This window comes from Panthera uncia, chromosome D4 (genome assembly GCF_023721935.1).
Source record: "Panthera uncia isolate 11264 chromosome D4, Puncia_PCG_1.0, whole genome shotgun sequence".
NCBI lineage: Eukaryota > Metazoa > Chordata > Mammalia > Carnivora > Felidae > Panthera > Panthera uncia.
In genome coordinates, this window is record NC_064807.1 from 31,868,841 (window position 1) to 31,894,772 (window position 25,932).

A 25,932-nucleotide genomic window follows, 5' to 3' on the forward strand; every position below is an offset into this window, starting at 1 on the left:
TGGATTGCAATGTATTTTCCTCTCAGGACTGCCTTCGCTGCATCCCAAAGCATTTGGATTGTTGTATTTTCATTTTCGTTTGTTTCCATATATTTTTTAATTTCTTCTCTAATTGCCTGGTTGACCCACTCATTCTTTAGTAGGGTGTTCTTTAACCTGCATGCTTTTGGAGGTTTTCCAGACTTTTTCCTGTGGTTTATTTCAAGCTTCATAGCATTGTGGCCTGAAAGTATGCATGGTATGATTTCAATTCTTGTATACTTATGAAGGGCTGTTTTGTGACCCAGTATGTGATCTAACTTGGAGAATGTTCCATGTGCCCTCGAGAAGAAAGTATATTCTGTTGTTTTGGGATGCAGAGTTCTAAACATATCTGTCAAGTCCGTCTGATCCAATGTGTCATTCAGGGCCCTTGTTTCTTTATTGACCGTGTGTCTAGATGATCTATCCATTTCTGTAAGTGGGGTGTTAAAGTCCCCTTGCAATTACCACATTCTTATCAATAAGGTTGCTTATGTTTGTGAGTAATTGTTTTATATATTTGGGGGCTCCTGTATTCGGCGCATAGACATTTATAATTGTTAGCTCTTCCTGATGGATAGACCCTGTGATTATTATATAATGCTGTTCTTCATCTCTTGTTACAGCCTTTAAGTTAAAGTCTAGTTTGCTGATATAAGTATGGCTACTCCAGCTTTCTTTTGACTTCCAGTAGCATGATAGATAGTTCTCCATCCCCTCACTCTCAATCTGAAGGTGTCCTCAGGTCTAAACCAAGTCTCTTGTAGACAGCAAATAGATGGGTCTTGTTTTTTTTATCCATTCTGATACCCTATGTCTTTTGGTTGACGCATTTAGTCCATTGACATTCAGTGTTATTATAGAAAGTTACAGGTTTAGAGTCATTGTGATGTCTGTAGGTTTCATGCTTGTAGCGATGTCTCTGGTACTTTGTCTCACAGGATCCCCCTTAGGATCTCTTGTAGGGCTGGTTTAGTGGTTTAGGTTCAGTTTTTGTTTGTTTGGGAAGATCTTTATCTCTCCTTCTATTCTAAATGTCAGACTTGCTGGATAAAAGATTCTCGGCTGCATATTTTTTCTGTTCATCACATGGAAGATTTCATGCCATTCCTTTCTGGCCTGCCAAGTTTCAGTAGAGAGATTGGTCACGAGTCTTATAGGTCTCCCTTTATATGTTAGAGCACGTTTATACCTCGCTGCTTTCAGAATTTTCTCTTTATCCTTGTAGTTTGCCAGTTTCACTATGATATGTTGTGCAGAAGATCGATTCAAGTTACATCTGAAGGGAGTTCTCTGTGCCCCTTGGATTTCTATGCCTTTTTCCTTCCCCAGATCAGGGAAGTTCTCAGCTATGATTTCTCTAAGTACACCTTCAGCACCTTTCCCTCTCTCTTCCTCCTCTGGAATACCAATTATGCGTAGATTATTTCTCTTTAGTGCATCACTTAGTTCCTAATTTTCCTCTCATACTCCTGGATTTTTTTTATCTCTCTTTTTCTCAGCTTCCTCTTTTTCCATAATTTTATCTTCTAGTTCACCTATTCTCTCCTCTGCCTCTTCTATCCAAGCCGTGGTCGTTTCCATTTTATTTTGCAGCTTGTTTATTGCTTTTTTTTTTTTAGTTCCTCCTGACTGTTCCTTAGTCCCTTGATCTCTGTAGCAATAGATTCTCTAGTATCACTAGTATCTAGTGTCTATGGGTTTCCTCCTTCTTATCCCATCACTTATCATTCCATAACTGGAAGCCATATCTCCCACTCCCCTTCACCCATTTTGCACCCCCCCTCAGCAAAACATCAGTTCGTTCATGACTCTGAGTCATCTTTCCCCCCCCCCCCTTTCAATTATGGACACATTTTTTTTTCTTAAAAATGTTCACAATTCCATATTCATCTTCTTATTAATGGTTCCTTTCAACATAGAAGTTTCCTTTCTGATATCTTTGGTAGTAATTTTCAGGGAATCCTTGTTTTACTTGTTAGCTAAGACCAAGATCAGTATTTTTTAATGATTTTCATTATCGTCTGTCATTTAAAAAGTATGTAGCTTAATTAAATTGAATATAAATTGCTTTGAGCCTTTTCTAGAGGTCCCATATCCCCCCAAATAACTTGAATTCAAAATGTACTGAAATATCTATCTTTACTTACTATGTTTTAAATATCCTGAAATTAGTCTGTTCTTATTTGTCAGGAGACCCCAGACCACCCCCAAGTTCAGTGATTCACTGGCAGGATTCACAGGACCCTGCACACAGCTGTGCTCACAGCTGTGATTACAGTGCAGGTGCAGAGAGCACAGTTAGCCAAGCAAAAAGGTACTGGGGATAAAGGCTGGAGGAAACCAGGGGCAAGCTTCCAGAGTCCTCTCCCAGCTGAGTCGCATAGCACTCCTTGATTCCCCCTGGAATGAGTTGTGACAACACGTGCAAAATGTTGCCAACCAGACAATCTTGTGAGAGAATCAGTGCCCACAGTTTTTACTGGGTACCCTCTGCCTAGCATGTACCAAAATTCCAGACTCCTGGAAGAGAAGCAAGCACTCACCATATTGTTGGGACTGTACAGTTTCGGCACAGTGAGTCATTCTTAGGGAATTGGCAGAACTCTCCTGAAATTGAGGTTGCCAGACAACTGCCAGGGGCCAACCTTGTAAGCAGGATTTTCAGTGAATACCAATCTCAGGCCTGCTCTGTTAGCTCCTATCTACACACCATGCAATAAAAGCTAAAAATACCTATTCACACCAAAGGCAAAAATGAGTTTGCTAAAGTAAGGAATGGCCCTACTATGTGCATTAACCTCTGTGAGAGTGACTTTGGACATCTCTTTGGCTAATTTTCCACCTCTGTAAAATGCACTGGTACTTTGCACTTTAGAATTCTGTGATCCTGAATGTGTTCTAATACTTTGTATGTCAGTGATTCAAACTGGGGTCCAGGTGCATAGAGTTATGCAAAGACTGTCTTAGAGATCCAATGCAGTGATAGATCTGAGAGAATTAATTACCAGACCCTCAACTTTTGTATGTACTCTTTTCTCATATTGATCTGTATGAGAATGAATGTTGGAAGGGGCTGCTGGTTCTCTTTTCCCACTACCCATTTTGCTTTATAGAATAATTGCATTACTCTCAGATAGGTAAACAAAGAAATCCTGAATGCAAGTCTTTTTTGTGTGTGTGATTTTTTTAATGTTTATTTATTTTTGAGAGAGACAGAGAGACAGAATGCAAGCAGGGGAGGGGCAGAGACAGAGGGAGACACAGAATCTAAAGTAGGCTCCAGGCTCTGAGCTGTCAGCACAGAACCTGATGCAGAGCTCGAACCCACGAACTGTGAGATCATGACCTGAGCCAAAGTCAGACGCTTAACCGACTGAGCCACCCAGGCGCCCCCTGAATGCAAGTCTTAAGGCAGCAAAACAAAGATAGATTAGGTAATAAGTACTAAAGAGAATAGCACATTGTTTCATGTAGGCCATAAGTTTATTGCAAAAGCTGTGACCTTATCTACTAGCTACCCATTAATATCCACAGTCTTCTCTTCTTTGGTCCACAGCTGGTCCGCGTCATCCAGCCTTCCTTGCAGCTAGAAGCTCAGCCAGAGATAAGGGAGTGGAAATGATGGGTACTACTCCCAAGTCTGGCTTCTAAATCTCCCCACATGCTGTTCTCCTTACTGTCCAGATTGACACCCCAGAACCCAAATGTTGACATGGCGGCACTTTTGTCCCTGAATGACTGGAGGAGTGCTGCTCCAGCCCAGTACTGTTACATGAGCCAGAAATGAATTCCTATTATGTGTAAGTCATTATATACTTGAGGCCTATATTTTATCCTAATACACTTTTGATTAACTCTTCGAAATAGAATTCAGAAATGAGATGCTTGATAAGGGAATATGTATTAATATATGTATTTTGTTTTAAAAATGAATTCAGACTTATTCTGATAGAAACCAAATCAGTTTTGGCAGATTGGTTTGGTAATGAGGATTGCCTTTGTCTGTTGTGTTACACACACACACACACACACACACACGTATATCAGATACTTCACATAAATTGGGTTTAATCTGTAGTCTCAAAAGTTTGACAAAAATATATTGAAAGCACACATATGATTATAACTTAGAATTCTATACTAGAAAATAATATCCTTTAATATTTTTAATCCTAAAATAAAAAAAAATAAAATTTATAAGGGTTAACTTTAACATATGCAAGGAAAGATGTAGTTTCCAAAAGTCTTTGGGGAATTGTAAGAAAAAACATTTGAAGACGACTACTGTATAAAGAGGACTGTTAGCAAATAGTTTAAATGAGTCTTTGTTGGCCTGATTAATAAATAGGCAGTTAGTTTTTCACTTGTGTAAATGAGTTAAATGTCCAGGGCAAACCTAAAGCAAACGATGGAGACTAATGCTACAGCTTGAACAACTTCTGCTGTTGTAAGTCTTCCAAATTACCCTCTTAAAATATTTGTAGATCTCATCAGGCAGGTGAATGAAAAGGTTGAGTAAGAACCTTCTTACTTCTTCCTGTAAGAAAAGTGTATGCGTAGTGGGATTACTTCACTTAGTGCTGCCAGTAAACCTGAATTTTTATTGTTCTTCTCCTTTCCTGAATCTCTTTTATGTGCCGAAGAGACACATTGATACGGGATGGACCTCAGGATCTGGGCCAAATGTTTGTAGGGAAGAAATTGAAGAATAACTCAGTGACTAAAGTGCTAAGGGAAGGACTTAGTCTAACAGAATGCAATTTCCTAAATTTATGGTTTGGCAAGCCTGACGCCCATAGGGTTTTAAATAACTGAAGGGAAACATTCCTACCCATGCCCACACAATACGCCAAATTCACTGCAAGCAAGGAGCAACAGAGGGAAACCTGAGCATGTGTTCTCCACACAGATACGTAAAAGATCAGAGGAGATCATCCGCTTTCATAGGTGTTACTAACCCAGCGACTGATAGTGCCTCCAGGAGTACATCCCTGGCATTCATCCACTTTGAAGATGTTGGCAACCATAAATGCCAGAATCACACCTGACATTTCTGTTGAAAAACATTGAACACACCCATGGGCCCAGAGCCTGTAGGAGTAATGGGGAAATCTAGGAAGTAGAATAGCTGCTTTGCATAAAGAAATATGAAGACAGACCTCTTCATGTTGATGGAAGAAATCCTTTGGGTTTCTGGTGTCTGAAAAATAAGTGTCTAAAGCTCTGGAGATGAGTTCAGAGGGGCAGTCAGTAGAAGGTAGACCAAGGGGCTCATAAGCAATGGCACGTGTTACTTCACAAACTCAAGGGACAGGATGAATATTTTAAATTTCTTGCACTCCTTTAGAGATTGGATGGTGCAGGAACTAAAGAGCTAATTACTGGCCAAAGGACTTTTTAGGAAGGTATTTGGGTAGATTACATTTAGACATGAAGTGCCATTCTCTTGGCTTGGCCTGTCTTCCTGTGAATGGCATCATGGTGGCTCTGAGAATGAAATCACCAAAGAAATATTCCAGAAAGTTCTTTCTCTGGGGATTCTGTTCTTCCTGCAGGACAGAGACTGTAATCTGTTCGTCTTTGCATCACTAGAGCTTCAGGTGGGGCCTGAGCCCATACCCAGAAAAGGCTTAAATGATGAATGAGTGGGGGTGCCTGGGTGGCTCAGTTGGTTAAGTGTCAGTCTTCAGCTCAGGTCATGATCTCACAGTTCATGGGTTTGAGCCCTGCATCGGGCTCTGTGCTGACAACTTGAAGCCTGGAGCCTGCTTTGGATAGTCTGTCTCTGTCTCTGTCTCTCTCTCTTTCTCAAATATAAAATAAATAAATAAATAGAAAATAAATGATGAATGAGTGGACAAGTTACAAGATTTCCCTCCAACCTTGGCTGCTAGAATGGCACAGAGGGACTCAAACCAATACTCCATTAGGAATAGTGTGTGCCCACCTGTGTTTCATATCAGGATTCCTAGCAGGTGAGATTTAGGAGGAGTTAGGAGACCCAGTCAGGCATTGTCACTTATATTGTGATCAAGGTAAGACACGAGGGACAAAGGCATCCCATTTAGAGTGACTCCACAAATGTTCATTGGATCTTCCAGAGCCTTGTAGTTTGGGTCTTCTCTGAGGTTGATGGTGAAAGGGATAGTCCTTCACATGTAACCATTTGCAGAAGCAGAGCTTTGATTGTGTCCTGCCTGTGAGTCCCAGCATGCTGCCAGAGGGCTGCAGGCAGTCCTTTTCCTGTGAGAGTCTGCTTTGCTTTTGCAGCCAGCTTTGTCTGCTGACTTGACACTTCATCTTGAGACTGCTGGGTTGTCATGCTCCACTCCAGATCTCACACTGCTTCAGAGCCACTTCCTTGAGGGCAGAACGATCTATAGGGAATAAAAAATGAAACGGGCAATTTTGTCAAGCATTTGCAGTAGCAAAACAGAGAGCTGACAATAGGGGCTTATGTCTGTTGTTCAACAGAATGAATGATCAAGTTGTATGCAATAAAAGGAAATTGTCAGATTTAGGAGAAGTGATAAAATATAGCACCAAACATTACAGGCATTTTCCTTATTTAATATTTATGTTCCTTGCCGTTGTTAGGGTTCAGTCTCAAGCAGGAATGAGACCTGCAGTTCCCTATTGTCTATTTTCATGAAGAAGTGAGCACAGTATTTAATTATTTATCAAATAAGTAGAGTTCTGTCAGTTCACCAGTGTGCAAGTATTCAACAGTTCAAGAACATTACCCCCTCCCCCCCACCATTCTGAGTCAGTGTTTTGTGCATATGTTCATATGTGTGTATATATATAAAGCACACACATGCATATAAAAATATATATATTTAGTATGTGTGAATAGATACCTTTGTGTATGTCAGGGGAAAGGAATTGGTGATGTTTACTCCAGCTATGTCTTAACTTTAGCTCAAAGTCATTAGAAATTATAGGTTAACATTTCTGTGCAAGGGGTAGAACACCAGGAGGGGTCTTCTTGTCCTGGTTCTGCTGCTGGCTATGAATCTTAATGCAAGGAACTTAATCACTAGGCATCTAATATTATTTGCTACCTGTAAAATGAGATAATCATATCTAACATCCAAAGACATAACGAATCATGAATTATCACATGTAAAGAGCCCCAGGCAAATAGAAGTTAAGTTCCATATGAGACAAAGTGGTATCATTTAAACAGTAAAATTGTTAGATTATATTCCTTCTTTATCGTCCCTTCTCTCAAAGGAAAGATAGGCGAGGTCTCTCCACTGTACCTCTATGAGAATTTTGGTCCAGGTCATTAAGGGGTTTTTCGGTTGGGATAAGGTTGAATGAGTAAAAGCACTATGTAGAGACAGGACTAAAAAACCTTAGAGATTTATAGAAAGGATTCAACTGGTAGTCTGTGGTATAGCTGTGGCAAAGAGTTACTCAGATCATCGCCTTTAGGTCCTTGTAATCAAGTGCCTAGAGAAGACAGACTCTAAGTAACCATGAGCATTTTAGTGAAAATAATCTTAATGGAGTTAGTTGGTTGCTTCTAATGCACTGGGGAACTTAAGGAAAGAAAATAATGAGCATGGGAGCTCTTAATTTAATGTCCATGGTAATGACCTGAGTGCTACTAAACTGAAGCTTTAGGAGCCCCTGCATGGTGCCACCATCTGTGACAATGGCTTGGTTCTGATGGGGGATGTGCCCTCAGCCTTGATCCCAGATTAAAGAAGGCCCAGAACAGAGTCATAGCCAGCATTTGACATGAACAAGAAATAAACATTTTGTGTTGTTAGCCACTGAGGTTTTAGAGATTGTTTCTACTAGAGCATGAAAGATAATATAAAGTCTGTTCAATCATATGCTTTTGGAAAATGTTGCCATAGTGCCCAGTGGGCTTGTCCTATAGTAATTGTTCTAAGTGTTGGGGGCTCCTGGGTGCCTCAGTAGGTTAAGCGTCTGACTCTTGGTTTCAACTCAGGTCATGATCTCATGGTTTGTGAGTTCGAGCCCCACATCAGGCTCTGTGCTGGCCATATGGAGCCTGCTTGGGATTTCTGTCTCCCTCTCTCTCTGCCTTTCCCCAACTTGTGCTGTCTCTGTCTCTTTCAAAATAAATAAATAAACTTAAATAATGATAATAATTGTTCCAAGCATTGATTATGTCCTAATGCAGGTCTCTTTGATCATTCATAAAGCTGCTACCATAAACGAGACCCAGTGCACATTGCATGTTTTATTTATTTATTTATTTATTTATTTATTTATTTATGACTAGGTTTATTTTGCAAACTAATTATTCTTTTTTTATGAATATAATTTATTGTCAAATTGACTTACATACCACACCCAGTGCTCATCCCAACAAGTGCCCTCCTTAATGCCCATCACCCATTTTCCCCTCTCCCCCGCCCTGCCATCTACCCTCAGGTTGTTCTCTGTATTTAAGAGTCTCTTGTGGTTTGCCCCCCTCCCTCTATGTAACTATTTTTTTTCCCCATTCCTTTCTTTCATGGCATTCTGTTAAGTTTCTCAAGATCCACATATCAGTGAAAACATATGATAATCTGTCCTTCTCTGACTTATTTCACTCAGCATAATACCTTATAGTTCCATCCATGTTGCTGCAAATGGCATGATTTCATTCTTTCTCATTGCTAAGTAGTATTCCATTGTATATATAAACCACATCTTCTTTATCCACTCATCAATTGATGGACATTTAGGCTCTCTCCATAATATGGCTATTGTAGAAAGTGCTGCTATAAACATTGGGGTACACATGCCATTTTGCATCAGCATTCCTGTATCCTTTGGATAAATTCCTAGTAGTACTATTGTTGGGTCATAGGGTAGTTCTATTTTTAATTTTTTGAGGAACATTCACACCGCACTGTTTTCCAAAGTGGCCGCACCAGTTTGCATTCCCACCAACAGTGCAAGAGGGTTCCTGTTTCTCCACATCCTCACCAGCATCTATAGTCTCCTAATTTGTTCATTTTAGCCACTCTGACTGGCATGAGGTGGTATCTCAGTGTGGCCTTCATTTGTATTTCCCAGATGATGAGTGACATTGAGCGTCGTTTCATGTGTCTGTTGGCCATCTGGCTGTCTTCTTTGGAAAAGTGTCCATTCGTGTCTTCCGCCCATTTCTTTACTAGATTATTTGTTTTTCAGGTGTGGAGTTTGGAGGTGGAGGTGTGTTCAGGTTTGAAGTTCTTTATAGATTTTGGATACTAGCCCTTTATCCTGTATGTCATTTGCAAATATCTTTTCCCATTCCGTTGGTTGCCTTTTAGTTTTGTTGATTGTTTCCTTTGCAGTGCTGAAGTTTTTTTTTGCTTTTTTTTTTTTTTATCTTGATGAGGTCCCAATAGTTCATTTTTCCTTGTAATTCCCTTGCCTTTGGAGATGTGTCGAGTAAGAAATTGCTGTGGCTGAGGTCAAAGAGGTTGCTACCTGCTTTCTCATGTAGGGTTTTGATGGTTTCCTGTCTCCCATTCAGGTCTTCCATACATTTTGAGTTTATTTTTGTGTAGGGTGTAAGAAAATGGTCTAGTTTCATTCTTCTGCATGTTGCTGTCCAGTTCTCCTGGACACCATTTGCTAAAGAGACTTGTCTTTTTTTCCATTGGATGCTCTTTCCTCCTTTGTCAAAGATTAGTTGGCCATACATTTATGGGTCCAATTCTGGGTTCTCTATTCCATTGGTCTATGTGTCTGTTTTTGTGCCAATACCATATTGTCTTGATGATTACAGCTTTGTAGTAGAGGCTAACGTCTGGGATTGTGATGCCTCCCACTTTGGTTTTCTTCTTCAATATTACTTTGCCTATTCAGGGTCTTTTGTGGTTCCATATAAATTTTAGGGTTGTTTGTTCTAGGTTTGGGAAGAATGCTGGTGCAATTTTGATTGGGATTGCATTGACTGTGTAGATTGCTTTGGGTAATATTGACCTTTTAACAATACTTATTCTTCCAGTTCATGAGCATGGAATGTTTTTCCATTTATTTGTGTCTTCTTAAATTTCCTTCATAAACTTTCTATAGTTTTCAGCGTATAGATCTTTTACATCTTTGGTTAGGTTTATTCCTAGGTATTTTATGGTTCTTGGTGCAATTGTAAATGGGATCAGTTTCTTTATATCTCTTTCTGTTGCTTTATTATTGGTGTATAAAAATGCAACCAATTTCTGTGCATTGATTTTGTACCCTGTGACTTTGCTGAATTCATGTATCAGTTCTAGCAGTCTTTTGGTAGAGTCTTTTGGGTTTTCCATGTAGAGTATCACACTGTATGTATTTTAAATAACTCTTCCACTTACAAGCTGTGTGATCTTGGTGAAGTTTCTGAACTGCTCTGTACCTCAGTTTCTTCTTCTGTAAAGTGGAAATATTTGTGTTACCTATTTCATGGAGTTTAGAGGATTAAGTGAATAGTTTGTATAACATCCTGAAAGCAATGTCTGACATGTAGTAAATATTTATTAAATTTGTCTGTAAATATGTTCCAGGTCCTGAGAAGTTACTTATAAGGGGTTACACATAAAGGCTTATAAACATGAACAAGGACATATTAGTTCCAGTGTTCTTGAGTTCTTAGAGCTCATAGGTCTAAGTAGAGAGATATGTTAAAAAATGATTATGGGGGCGCCTGGGTGGCGCAGTCGGTTAAGCGTCCGACTTCAGCCAGGTCACGATCTCGCGGTCCGTGAGTTCGAGCCCCGCGTCAGGCTCTGGGCTGATGGCTCGGAGCCTGGAGCCTGTTTCCGATTCTGTGTCTCCCTCTCTCTCTGCCCCTCCCCCGTTCATGCTCTGTCTCTCTCTGTCCCAAAAATAAATAAAAAAACGTTGAAAAAAAAATGATTATGAAGACGTGTGGTGCTGCAAGAATATCTATCAGGCAGACTAAGTTAATTTGTGGGGTCAAGAATGGATTCTCTTGAAGGAATGACATTTCAGAGCTTAAAGGTGAGTAGGTATAGCCAAGATGAAGGTAGTGATGGCAGGGGAAGAGGGGAGGGAGTTATGTAGGTAAAGGGAGTGGTACATTCAAGGACCCTGAAGGGGGTAGCAGCTAGGCACATCAGGGAACTGAAAGAAGCCAGTGGGATGGGAGCCAAGTAGAATGATGCAGGAGCCCTGGAGCAGTGTGGCAGAGGAGAGCAGCATGGCCTACACGGGCATCCTGGCCGTGGTTGTGTGACCATGGGCAAATGCTCATCCTCTTCAGGCCTTAGTTTCTTCATTTCTAAGGTAAATTATCCTTTCAGTTCCAAAATTAATATTCTAGGATCTGTCTTCCCTTTTCCTTTCCTAGTTTCAAAGAGCCAATGAGTTGTTTCCAACAAACTAATTGTTTAGAGAGAACTAAGGAACAAATGAAAGGAAGGGAGAAATAGATTCTTTCTAGTCTGATGCTTAACCTGACTTTTATGCTGTAAGATATGGAGTCATGATGGCTGACCCTTGGGCAGCTCTGGGTCCTTGGATGACATTTAATCTTGCTTGAGGATGGCATCATGTTGAAAGCTCCTGCTAGATGCAGAAAGGCAGGCGTTAGGGTGATGGTCCCACGCCCCTCCTCTGCTCACAGGAGTGTGGACTTTTAAAAACTTTTTTCCTGTTGTTGTGTTTTTCTTCTCAGACTATATGGTGAGATAATTTTAGCATTTATAGAAAACGTTGCTCCCCACTGAGTTTCTACGTTAACCCCTCCTGAGGTGAATGGAGCATGCAGCGGAAGAATTTCGTGTTTTCCTTTTTCTTTCTTTTATTATTTTTCATTAAAAATATTCATCTCTAGTATATTTGAATACCACATCAAGCAGGAAAGTTTTAAAAATTGGTAGATATTTCTATATTTTGAAACTCCACCAGCCCTAATTTTGGATTTCAGAGTTAGGCCACACAGGATTTTGGTCTTGGGTCCTCTTATGTACAGTGATTCGTGCAACAGCAGTATCAGAACAGAATTACTCTGCTGAGTAAATATGCCTTCTGCCACAGAGGGAAATAATTATCCACATTTTGTGCTGTGTTTCCCAATGGATTCTTTATAGAAGAGTGAGGCTGGGGGAGATCGTGGAGCCAGGAGAGTCCACTTTGGGATAGGCTGCTCTAAGAGGGATATTCACACCCTTCCTTCAGTTCTAGTGCCCCCGCCCCATCTGCCACACTGTCCTTGGGAAGTAAGCACTGTACTGGACACCACCCTGTTTAGTCCTTTCTTCTGTCTGAGCTGCTATCAGTGTGCTCTCTGCCTTGGGTAACTGTAGGTGCCACCAGAAGACCCCTGCAATCATGGGCTGCAGGATCATCTTGCAAGAACCTTCAAACTGGTATACACCCCCTGAGTACCTTCATAAGGACAGGCCCATGGGTAATTCATACTTTTCCCTAAAGTTTGTCTGCCCGAGAGCAGGCCTGAAGTCTATAGGGTCTTCTGGCCTCCTGCCCTTCAGTCAGTCTCCCACTTGACTCTCCCTCATTTCTAATCTTATGGTGGGACACGGCTCCTGCCTCAAGTTGAAAGACCTCTGGCATGCTAAACAGAGGTAGGGTGCAAAATACTGGTCTTAATAAAGTTGCAAACTGAAAGTAATGACAGGGTAACATGTATTTATTTGCCACTCACATGGCTCCTTTACTTTTGACAAAACTGAAGGAGCTGCCAAAGGATATCAGCCATTAGATAGTGCTGGATGGGGGCTGGTATGCATTTGGGCATCTGACTTGGAAGGAGTTCAAAAGAATTGAGAGATATTGCTGCAACAGAACTCTTATATTTCTACCCACTTACTGATGTGAGTGCTTTTTTTTTTAAAAAGAAAAATACAATTTAAGTGACACTTGAAACTTGTCTCACTCCATCAGTGTGCAAAATAAACCCATATTTATATAAGCTAATTTAAAAGAATCTTCATTTGTTTATTTGGTTAATAGATACATTTCTCCCGGGGCTCCTGGGTGACTCAGTCATTTAAGCATCCTACTTTAGCTCAGGTCGTGATCTCACAGTTTGTGAGTTCGAGCCCTGCGTCGGGCTCTGTGCTGACAGCCTGCTTCCAGTTCTGTGTCTCCCTGCCTCTCTGCCCCTCTACTGTTCACGCTCTGTCTCTCTCTGTCTCAAAAATAAATAAACGTTTAAAAAAATTAAAAAAAAATTTAGAGCCTTGTCATAGGAAAATTAAAAACTGAAACTTCAATTAATATGCATGTTTTTGTTATGCAGAGGATTATGATAGTGGTCAATAAAAGGGCTTTGAGCATAAAAGTATCTTCAGATAAAATTCTGTGGAGGAAGTAGAATATAGATAATATAAGTTTAAAAAGAAGAAGGAATGCTATAACATCTGTGAAAGAAGCGCCTGTTCTTTCATGATTTTTAAATGGATGGGAGGGGTAGAGATGTGTTTTTTTTTTTCTAAACATCAATATTTAATACAGAAGAATTATAACTTTAAAAAAATTTAATGTTTATTTATTACAAATTTTTTTAAAATCTTTTATTTATTTTTGAGAGACAGAGAGAGACAGAGCATGAATGGGGGAGGGGTAGAGAGAGTGGGAGGCACAGAATCTGAAGCAGGCTCCAGGCTCCGAGCTGTCAGCACAGAGCCTGACATGGGGCTCGAACTCACGAAACATGAGATCATGACCTGAGATGAAGTCGGACCCTTAACTGACTGAGCCACCCAAGTGCCCACACTGCTTATTTATTTTTGAGAGAGACAGAGACAGAGTGTGAGTGGGTTAGGGGCAGAGAGAGAGGGAGACAGAATCCGAAGCAGGCTCCAGGCTCTGAGATGCCAGCACAGAGCCTGACGTGGGGCTTGAACTCACGAACTGAGAGATCATTACCTGAGGCAGAGTCAGATGCTTAACCAACTGAGCCACCCAGGTGCCCCAGAGGAATTATAACTTTTATAATTACTTAAAGTTATGAGAAATTTTATATGTCTACTTAAAACTGTGCGAAGGAGCATATAGATTTTCAAAATTCTATCTGTTTTTGGTTTGTGAAGGAGGCTGGTTTGGGATGCTACGGTGGTTTCCAGCTCTGGCTTGGGAGTGTATGAACAATACAGATATCTGAGCCCCTGTTCAGACTATGAATCAGAAATTCTAATTGGGGGCTGGGGTGGGACCTTATGTTTCACACAAGTCCCTGATTCTCAGTGGATCTCAGTACTAGTGTTTGGCTCTCTCGTGTACACTTGCTTGCTTTCCTCCTGGGAGGGACTCCTGAAGCAGGAGGTGACAGACCACTGCACAGGTGGTGTGGTGCCAGACACTCAGGTGGGAAGAAACCAAAAGCCAGAAGTTCCTGGGGTGTCCACCATGGAATGGGGAGCTGCAACAAAGGCCATTTTGTCCATTCACTTTAGGGGAGGTTCATTATCCATAAATGATCGCTGCATAGCTCATCCTAAGTGGCATTTTTGAGCTCCTCTTTGAGAACTTTCAGTTCCTTATTGCAATGTTTTAGCCTTATTAGGATTAATATTGACCCAAGATCTACCCAGGATCAGTCAAAAACCATTGATTTAGAAACTTTTTGAGTTTCAAAATCTGAGTCCATCGAATAATGAAAAGTAGTCAGTGATTCCTAGCCATCCTCCTAGATCTTTTGATCATAAAAAATTCCCTCAAGATATGAAATGTGGCTATTATTAGGCAGTATGAAATAGTCTGAAGGGTTTGACTTAATGGACTAAATTTGCTACACATTGCCATGGGTGCATTGTCTTTCTCTATTTTTTCTTTTATGTGAGAAATTTGTTGCCGTTTCCTGTGTCTCGACAAGATAAATGAACTAATTTAAAATATTTTCCACGCCTCATCTGTCCACTCCACAAGCTGTCGATGGGCTCGGATTGGGTGCCTGCATGCCAGCCATCCTCAGCCGGGAGTATTGTTACTATGAAGAAAGAATGTCGTTTCCATAGCAGCTTGGACCTCCTTTGCAAGTGTGCTTACACATTCTTGCAGGATTGGGTGAGAAAGTCGATATTTGGTCGAGCTTTCTAAAGCACATTTGCTTGACTTAAATGAAGTTATTACATTTCTTTTTTTTGTTTGTTTTTAATTGAAGAGGTGGGAGAAAATTTTCAAGAACCAATGAAGGGGAAAAGTTGAATGAGTTAAAAACCAAAACAGAAAGGAAGAAGAAAAATATTGGAGTTATTAAAATCTAGAATTATAAAAACTACAATTGGAAAAAGTTACTATTTGTCTTCAAAATAACGTTTCTAATTTACATATATTACGGGTTGGGTAATTTAAAAAATATCATGGAATTTCCGCATGTATATTATTTTTTACAGTCACTCGAATTCACCATAGATTCCTTCATTGCACATTTCAAGGAAAGATTATGTTCAGAACATTGCAGTGGCACACAGCTGTCAGGCATTCTCATCCTCTTTTGCATCAGCATTGAGTTCTTCACTGTATTTACTTACTGGTAGGCAGAGCAAAGAAGTGATAAGTTGGAGACCATTTTTACTGTTTCTAAGATAGTACAGACAGATTCCTTTTGGATTTTCTGAACTTTTTTTCCACTTAATAATACATTTTAATGGGTCTTTTGGGGAAGTCATAACTTTACTACACTGCTTATCACACCGGCTGCTCACATGACAATACTCTTGTGAGGTATAATATTAAAATCATCTCTGGCTAAAAGTAGATTTTGGCTTTTAGCCTAACACTGAGCAAATAACGTTTCCAGTCTAAGTTAAATGTTCCCATAAGCTCCTTAAAACCAAATTTTCCTTGTTAAAAAAAAAGTTACTGAATATAATTCCCAAAGGGTAGGGTATGGAAGCTATTTAAATTAGACTTAAAAAAAATCCTTCCTGTATTTTGCTGGCTTGGCCTTTCTTTTGCTAATATTTGGTTGGTACTTCTTTGCTAGGTTTGATGTGAGAGGTCAGAATTCTCCCCAGGAAGGTTGATGGTCCATCAGATGGGTTCACTTCCTTAGTTTGAACCGTGGCTTAAAGCAGGATGCTGAAGTCTGCCACCGAGTGATGGTGCCTTCCCTGGGAGTCGTTGCAGAATCTGTCTCAAGCCTCATCTTGTACTTGACTGTGACCCTGTTACTGCCCAGAGCTCTAAACCTCCAGCTCCCTCATAACAGAAGGCCAGGCTTTCTGTGGTTTCCCCAGTAGGTCAGCTTTAAGGTAGATGAAAATTTGATAAATGCACTTATAACCTCTTTGGAGCTTTCTGTGGGAACTTTGACAAGTACATTCTTTCTCCTAAATATTTTAACACACAGCCTTTAAAATGACATTTACCAAAAAAAAAAATAAATAAATAAAATAAAATGACATTTACCTCTTCTAGGACCATTTCTGACAGTGGCATGTGGTAGTTTTATTTTTATTTTATTTGAAAACATCATTTGGGGTTTTATAGAAAAAGAATAAAATATTTATCTCCACAGCTTGTTATCAGCAGGGAGGATAGGCATTCTTGGATGGATGGAAGGTTTATTGGTGGAAAGAGTTAAGAAGCTATTTTGTGATAAAGGATTTCTTTGCATTTTTTCCTGTAGTCAAGTAAATTGCTTGTGGGTTCTTGCTAAAAAAAAAATAATAATAATCCCTCTGGTGCTGCTTTTAATTTGATCAGGCTTAAAATGTTTTCAGAAGGGTTAAGCTTCCTTTGCATTAGTGTCTGGTGTGATCAAATAAAGGGATGGCTTTGGAATGGACTAGATTTTTTTTATGATGCTGTTTAACGTTTTTACAGAAGGTGCAGTGTAGTGGGCCATTCAAAACAACAGCACCATTTTTACATGACTTTGGGGTGTGTGGTGTATCCCCTTTCCACCGATAGATTTGACTCATGTAAGAATTTGTTTCCTGTGATGTATATCTAATGTAACTCCAATGTCATTTAGAGGTAGTAGGCATAGCAACCCACTGACATGATTTCTCATGTATGGCTACTGATAACTAAACTTTACCTGCAAGGGGAAGAATTAATTGTATATCCTGTTCTTCTTCATTAGGTAAAAGTTAGCAAGATAATATATAATCCCGGTAGGGCATAGAACCATTTTATGAACAGGTGAGCCAAGTTGTGAAAAGACCATCGAAAAGCCTAAAACTTGGTGGAAAAACCAAAAGCCTCCACTGCTTGGGGGCTCTGTTTTTAATCTGATTCTCTGCTGAGTTCATGAATATTTCAAGTGGACCTGAACAGGTGACTCTTTGTTCCCTGGGAAGAAGATGGTTTTCAGTGGAAACTTATAGTCTGTCATTTTCATGGGAATGGCTTTAACCTAATACAGAGTGGAGGTCTGAATCCAGCTGAGAGAAATAGGAAAATACTGTGTGACATTTTGCCAAACTTTTCACAAGTCTAGTAGTAGAATAGACTATTTTTCCACCCTAATAATGTAGATGTTGTTTTGTTTTGTTTAACTGAGAAACTCGAAATCGTTGATAGAGTTTGTCCATTCTAGAAGAAAGTAGAAATAGATGCTGTCTGTACTATAACACAAGTCTGTGAGCCCAAATATCTAGCTTCTTATATTTTGATAAGTGATAGATGCACATAGGTAGATACATGCTTTTAGTGACCCTGCTTTAAAAATTAGTTTACTAAACGTGGCTATAGCAGAAAAAAATGTAAATACTTCAGTGTTCTGGATGCAGACCCTGAATCTGGTAAGGAAATTTCTCCCCACTCCTCCTGGTTCATAAAAATAAATCTGAAAAACGTACACTGGTGATAAAGAGTTAAACTGTAGTCATCACACTTGCCATCAAAATGGGAAGATACGATTGAAGAATGAACATACCGGCTCACAGCTGGGAAGATTTTGGCAGGAAAAAATCACATGACATTGAGTGAGGCCAGGTCCATCAAGGAGACTTGCTACAGATTAGTTTGAGAAGAGTTGTTGATGCTTGTCTTACCATTGGGCTCTGCACAGGTTCAGCAAATGCTGCTACACTCTTTGTGAAGATATGTTTAAAAATCACACATTTTTGTCCCTTGGTGGTACACTCCCCTGATAAACAGTGCAACTTGATTTTCTGCCCCATTTGTGTTGTATACCCAAGCACTGGTGCCTTTTGCTTTGGCACCCTGAAGAGAACTGACGTATTATCACATTCTATTTCTTTTTCCCCCCTCATCTTTTAAAGAAAATAGTAACAATGGCCGTGTTTGTAACCTTTTATGTTTAGAGGGCACTTCTGTACCCATTAATTCCTACAGTGATTCTGCCAAGTATAGCTGGAGAAACTGAGGCGCAGGCACAGGGGTGCTTGCCCAGGAGTGCTCCTCCTTAGTGGAAAAGCTGGAACTCATACTCTAGGCTCTACCAGTGCCTCTAGTCTGGCAGGTAGGGGTAAGTGGTGTGAATTAGTCTGAAAATTGCTGAAATACCAGTAAGCATTATGAGCCCCAACCCTTACTTTATTACAAAAAAAATCTCGAGGCCTTGAACTCTTCTATTCCCTCAGTTGCATTAATCTTACCAGGGCCAGTGAAGAGGATTCCAAACAAAAAGGTTTTTTCTTTTTAATTTACCATTTAAAAGTACTACTTTGGCCTTGAAGTTGTAGGACTAAAACATATGTGTACATACACTTAGACCAAAGCCGTTTATACTTTACTACCTTGAAGCTTGATGGACTCTTGTTGAATGGAGAGAGCGAAGGGACTCTCTTTCTACACAAGCATACACATGACAGAAATAGAAGTGTGTGCATTCCAGGATAAACTGGATTGTCTTCATCTTTTAAAAAAGTAATGTGAATGATAGAAGACCACACTTCAGTTTTATGATTGCCAACGAGCCATAGTATAAGCAGTAAATGTCTCTTAAAGTATGAACACGTTCTTTCACACATCTGCTTGGGTAATTCACTGTTCTGTTTGGAAGGATCTCACAGAAATGGAATTTTTAAATATTGAGAAATCCATTAAGAAATAGAGGGAGAATGAAAAGCTTATTATAAGAGCCATGCCAAGGATAATTAAGATGTGGCCTAGCATCCAAAAAATATTTACTTTTAATTGAAATGAACTTTTAAAAGAAGTTAATGTTCCCACCCTTTGGCTGAAGAGTTCATTGCTGGGTTGGTCTAACATCAGTTTGAAGTTGATCAGCCAATTTTTCACAAAAGAAAAATGTTGTATACAATGTAGATAAGGCATTATCATTTTCATGAAGAAAATCAGCAATTTTGGAATTGACTTACTCCTCTGTTGCAGCTGTACACCTTTTTGTGACCTGTTCATGGCTAGTTGCAAAGACAGGGAAACAGAGGGTAGTACATGGTGCCTTTGGTTCACTGTGGGAGTAAGTTGGCTACTTCTGATCCTGAAATGATAGGAGAGGAAAAAATAGGTCTAAAGATATCATGGTTTATGCCCTATCCTTTTTTTTTTATATTATTGTAAAAACAATAAAGCAACAACCTTAGAGGAGAAAAAGAAAACCCAGAATTCCACTAACCTAAACATGATGTTCTTCATTGAAGTCTCTGTTCATTTGTGTGCATGGTTGTAATCACGGTGTCCGTAGTGACTGTGGACATTTTTAATAGTTCTGTGTCAGGAGTTCTTAACTCTTCTGTTCCATGGACTCCTTTGGCAGTATTTTTAGTAAAGCCTATGGATCTCTTTTCAGAAAAATGTTTTTAAGTTTTTAAAATAAAATATACAGGATTACATAGGAGACAATTATATTTAAATGCACTTATTAAAATAGTTTTAAAATTAGCTTGTGATATGGTAACACATGCTTTACTACCAAAGCATTAAATAACAAGATGTGACAAAGCCATCGTTACCTAATTTCTGAGTAATTGTGAGTATAAATATTTTGAAATTGTGGATCTGAAGGTGGAGGGGAGGGCAGGACAGGTGGGGAATTTCATGCCTGATGATCTCTATTACCTGGGTGAAGGAAGAGGCTCAGGGTTTCTAGAATGTGAGGAGTTAGGCTAGTGTTGGAGAGTGTTAAGGTTTTGGAACAGATGGGGCAGCATTGCTTAGTTCTTATTGTGTCTTAGGTACTGTACAAAACTTTTTATGTATGTCATTTCTTTTAACACTGAGAACACTCTCATGAGGGATAGTTGTTACTGTCATATTTACTTGACCGATGTGGTAACTAAGCTTGGAGAAATTACCCACGAATAGATCATTCACTGTTCTTCAAAGGAAGTCTACCTAAATAATCCAGAAGTAATATCCCTGATTGGTAATGCAAATTCAGGGCCTCATTGGGGACAGCATTAGGATTCAGTCCTAAACCTTTGACGAGAGCCTGTTTTACTGCCTTTTGTCCACTTCTGAAACTGAGAAAGATAATTTGTCTTATCTAGAAGATAAATCCTCAAGCTCACTGGTGATTTTTCTCCTGAAGCTACTGTTGTAGAAACCTGAACAGGAAAGGCAGTAGGATGGAGGCCGCAGAAGATAGGATAGGCTCTGGATTGTTCACACCTTCAGTCAGCTCTTTGCAGGACCACAGTCGTCTCTACTGGAGAGGTTCTTCCTCTGAAAAGTCACATGGGACATATCTGCACCACATTAACTTTATAGCTTTTCATCGCTGCTTCCTCAGGGTTGTTTGGGCATACATTGCCAGGGCATTATAATGTAAGCGTAAATTTTCTCGATGTGGTCTAAGGCTGGCATAATCGAAGGACAAGAGGCAAAGGGTTTGGGGCAGGCCACAGACCAAGTACTTCATAAGTGACAGTCTCTAATAAGGGTCAGATGTATGCAGGGGTCTTGGGACAGCTCTGGTGCTCAAAGCAGGAAGCATGTCCCAGGACAGCAGCTTGTAGAGCCTTCAGCGAAAACTGATGAGGCTTCTGGATGTTTCCTTTTCCCAGCCACCTGAATAAGAACCATTCACTGAGATAAACATATGCAGTAGGAGTGTATATAATTGTTCATTTAAACTGCTAAAAAACGCGTGTGGGAAGTTGGATATGAGAGAGGTGCTTAGAACCTGACTCACACAACCTAATTCCCTCATTGCAGACTGACGAATGGGAAATGTTTTTACTCTTCCAACCCAGATTTCACCAATGAATGCAATAAATTTACAGAAAACAGAGATTTAAGAAACTTCAATAAATCTACAGAAAACAGAGATTTAAGAAACTATACGCACCTCTCTAAAAAAAAAAAAACATTGAACAAAACAATACTGCAGTCTTTCATGGGATTGGATGTTTGCACTGTCTCAAAACAAATACTGCTACGGTCTCTGTCTTTGATTTATTTATTTTTTGGTCAAATATCTTTAGAACATCAGGCTCAAGGCCAGAAATAAATAGAAAATGTTTTATGGTCCTTGATTTGATAATGCCAATAGCAAATCATATCTGATATTCATAATAAATAAAGTTTCTTTGGCCAGGGGCAGAGGGTGGGGGCTGCCCTTGGAGCAGCGGAAAGCTTTGTAAGTCAGCCTTCCAAAGTTGTGTGAAACAGGAAAATTGTTTCTTTTTAAGTTTAACACTGAGAATTAAATGATTAAAATATTATCATTTCCAACCTTAATTCAGAGAGATCTAAAGAAAATGAGTTTAGAAATCCTCCTAAGTTACAAGTAATTTACAAATCTGGGTTGTTTTTTATTAAATGGGTGGAGAGCACCCTCAGTAACTTTAGCAGGGCTTACTTGTACCAAAAAGAATAGAGGGTTTTAAAAAAAAAGTAAATAATTCAGTAATTTTGAGTTCAATTAAATGCTTTATTCAAGGGGAGTAAGAATTCCTGTTTGATCTCTTGTAAACAATAATTTCAAATAATGAAATTTCCTCTAGGAAACAGGTGCTCTTTAATATTAACATAAAAAGAAATAAAAATGCAAATACAAAAGTACTTAGAGAATGTTTATTTTGTGATTTAGGAGGCTTGCTTTTCCCTCCCATCGGCTGAAAGATGTTTAGTGACACTTAATAAGTACTCGGAATAAGATTTGTTCTAAAGCTCTCTGTATGCTGTAATTGTATGCCCCCTTTGCCCTTTAAATTTGAAATAAACTTGAAATGAAGGGTGGAATCCAAACAGGCTGTTAGAGAAGTAGAAATGATAAGTGATTGATTTTTCCCAACATAGATAACATTGCCTATTTTGTGATTCAGCAAATGCTGCTATATACTATCAGTGAAGTGCCTATTTCAGCAAGAGATTGTGATGTTGCCTTTAATTTATTTGCAAATGCTGCTTTTATGTCTGGGTTTTTCTGTGCAGCCCAGGTAGTAAGTGCAGAGGGGAAGCTGTTTTATGTTGAGGGAGGATAGGAAAGAAGGGCAGGAAGCATTCAGAGGCTAGCCTGTTTCCCCCAGGACCTTCTCTTCACTTATGTGTGTTCAGGCCCCTTTCCCCCACCCCTCCCGTGACTTGCCCTTGTGTTGTACCTGTGCAGAACTAGAGTCAAAACCACATCTCTCTGACTTCCCAGTGCGGGCTTCCAAATACTATTGAAATCCTGTCTGTGTAGGGAAGGCAGAAGTGTGGTCTTTGGTCAGCATACTTCCCAGATACTTTGTAAACTGTGCCAGGTGCCTTTGGTAAGAAGATGAGTAGAATTTGTCCAACCCCTGAGAAGCAAAAGACAGACAAGCAAAGAGACATACCTGAGCAACAAGCATTCTTAGCCAAAGGTTGTTCTGATTTTCTGGATGGGCTGGTTTGGGAATTGCTTGGTTGCCTGGGTTTAAACCTAAGTCACTCAGAAAACTAATAAAATAGCAGTTCTGTTTTCCATCTAAAATAAACCAACACTACTAAACCTTCCTCAGTCTCTCATCTTGGCAAGAGAAGGTGAGGTTTGTGTCAGGTACCGTCTAAGACCTTCTGAGATCTTGCCTTTCCAGCCTTTCATCCCTTAGCTTTGCTCACACTTCAGTTAGTTTTGCCTGTTTTTCCATCTCTGAGCTTTGTTACATCTATCTAGAATGTCCTTCCTCTTTCCCATGCTACTGCACATGCACTGGCTAACACCTGCTGGTCCTTCCAAGGTGAGCACCACCTGCTTTTGCTAGCCTCCCTAGTTTTCTAAAACCCTGCTGGCAGCTTCTCTGAACCATGTGGCAAACCCTGTATCCCTGCTGCTGCAGGCTCGGTTGATGTACAGAACGTCCCCAACACTCTCCAAGGCAGTGTCTGACCTGGTAAGAAAGCACTGCACGTTGTCTCTAAACTCCAAGAAATTAGTTATAGGAAACTTCTGGCTTTGGAGAAATCCCATTTTTACTTTATTACAAGTTCTCTAGAGCCAGCCTGATGGAACTGACCTGACAGTGCCTGGACTTGGTGACTTGTGCCCTCAGTTCAGAGAGGTGCACAGGTCACTTGCCTGAGCTCTGCTGCCACATGACCTGAGCCATTCAAGCAGAATCATACCTGCTGTCTTGTCCTGTATGTGGTGTCCCTCAAATGGCTGTCATGAAGGTCATCCTGTCTTTCCCCTCAGTGAGAGAAGGATGGTAGAAGTGCTGGGGGCGGGGGAAGTGACCAACTGAGGCCACATGTTGGCCTCACCTTGGTTCTCCAGCCCTCTCTCCTTCCAAATCCAGTAGCACTTCATCTTGCTTATTGTGATGACCACTGCAAAGCTTTTGTTACAGCTATTTTTGTATGCCAGATTGAGCTCCTTAAATACACAGATTATATCTTTTTCACTTTTATATCTCCTTTCACATTTAGCAAAGTACCTTTTATATGGAAGATATTTAATAAGTATTGAAATGGCCGAAAGAATGGATTAACACATGATCTATAATAAGGAAACAATAATTCATTTAATCAGTGTGTATTTATTATACACCTGCTGTGTGCAGTCAGTGTTCTGGTGCTGGGGTTAAAAGGTGCTTCCAGACGGATTCCTATTTGATGAGCTTCTCTGTGGTGTATCTTCTGATCTAAAATAAAAAGTGTGACTGGGCTGTTGACATAGTACTTTTCAAGAGTCATTTGTTAATTTGTCAGTTTATGTATGAACTACTATGGCCTTTCCAGTTCTAGAATTCTTCTGTGCTTCTTTAAATTTCTCAGGGTCAACAATGACTCTTTAGCCTTGTTTTGAATAAGTGCAGACTTTGATCTGATCCCTACCACCTCTGCCCATTTTTCTAGCTGTGTTTCTTGGCCTGACTGAGCTCATTCCTCTGCCCTTTCCTCTTTATCCTGCTTCTTGACTTTTTCTTAGCTTCTCATTTTTTTTGCATGGTGAATCTCACTGAACAAAAAGCAATGAGATAAATGGCTTCTGATACATATCATAAATAAAGATTTAATGCAACACACTTGACATCATGAACCATATATTTTAATGCTCTGAACTTGAAGTGTAGAAATAACTTTTCGTGAGGAGGGTGGGGAGACAAAGGACTTATGAGCTGATGCATGAGTATTCAGAATTGAGTTTTACTGTACCATTTCATAGTGTCTTCTGTTTGTAACATGCTTAGATGGCTGAGGTCAGACAGTTCTGCATGGTGTGAGTGGTGTGAGTCTGTGTAGTGCTTGGAAAAAGCATCTTTGGAGAGCAAAAGGAAAAGGGAATTAGCTACTATATCATTATCATTAGCTTGTTAGTTGTCTGATAGGGAAACACTAATTAAAAAACATTTGTGCCTGTTTGGAAATTACCTGCCTATATAAGGAAAGGAAAAACAATCACTAAATTGGCAAAACAACAATAAAATCATACTACAAATCATATTAAAAGGGGAAAAAAAAGGCAATGGATGTGCTTTGAACTTCCAACTCCTTCACAGCTCATCATTTCTTGTTGCCCTTTGTGCTCAAGGAATCTAATGATACACAAAGCTTCATTGCCAGATACTTCATTAATTCCTCAATCCATTAGGAGCCTTAATGGCCTATGCCATTGGAATAAGTATGGAAATCCAGTCCCCCAAGAAAGTACAGTGCTCTATAAATCATACTCGCCCGAGGATTCTCTAAGCCCTTGACACAGAAGAATAGATGAAAAATCATTGTACTTCCTGAATTGCCTTATCCTAAGAGGCTCAGAATAATCAACATCATTTAACCCTTTAACCCTCAACCCATGGTTCTCAAAGTGTGATCCCTGGATCAGCAACATCAGCACCACTGGGAACTTGTTAGAAATGCAAATTTGGTGGCCCTAGCCAGACACACTGAAGCTCTGGGGGTGGATCCAGCAATCTGTGTTAAGCAGGTCTCCCTGTGACCTGCTCTAATGTCCCTGTGGCATAGTTCTATAATGAAGGCCTTTTTTTTTTTTTTTTTACTGTTAAGGAAAAAGGTGAGCAGGTCCATAGCTTCATCCTAATCTACTTGTTTGGATTCAGTTTAATTGAGCAAACCTTCACTGAGTAGCTGTTACATCCCAAGCGTCCTCTCAAGGAAAAGGACACTTTAAAATCTCTCTAGTGTCATCTGTGCTAGCATTTTCCTGCTGTGGTTGGCCTGCCTGGAGGGCAGCCCCTCCTCAACTTTGTTCTAAAGCACCAAAAACAGTGGTCCTCTGGGCTGCCTTATTTGACTTCTCAAATCTCCTTCATTAATTGTCATCCACCAGTTGCTTCCTCATCCCTTTCCCAGAGGGACACTGACACCTCTGAGACCTGCAGGAAGAATGGCCCTGTCTTTCTGAATCTTTTCTGCTTTCAAATGTCTGATAATCTTGCCTTGCCATTCATAAGCTCCCTTCTATCCCTGTCCCTCTAGAATTACTTTTGCCTCTACCCCATCCACTGCTAGTGAGGATCTTTCCCCCAGGGGACAGACTGTTCAACCCTAATCTTTTTTTTTAAATGTATGGAATTTATTGTCAAATTGGTTTCCATACAACACCCAGTGCTCATCCCAAAAGATGCCCTCTTCAATACCCATCACCCACCCTCCTCTCCCTCCCACCCCCCATCAGCC

General features: G+C 40.0%; 1 protein-coding gene across 14 annotated transcripts in view; it reads left to right on the top strand.

Moving 5' to 3' along the window:
• The window catches only part of KDM4C (lysine demethylase 4C), a 432,339-nt gene that overhangs the window by 333,625 nt on the left and 72,782 nt on the right, over positions 1–25,932 (top strand). The window lies entirely within an intron of this gene.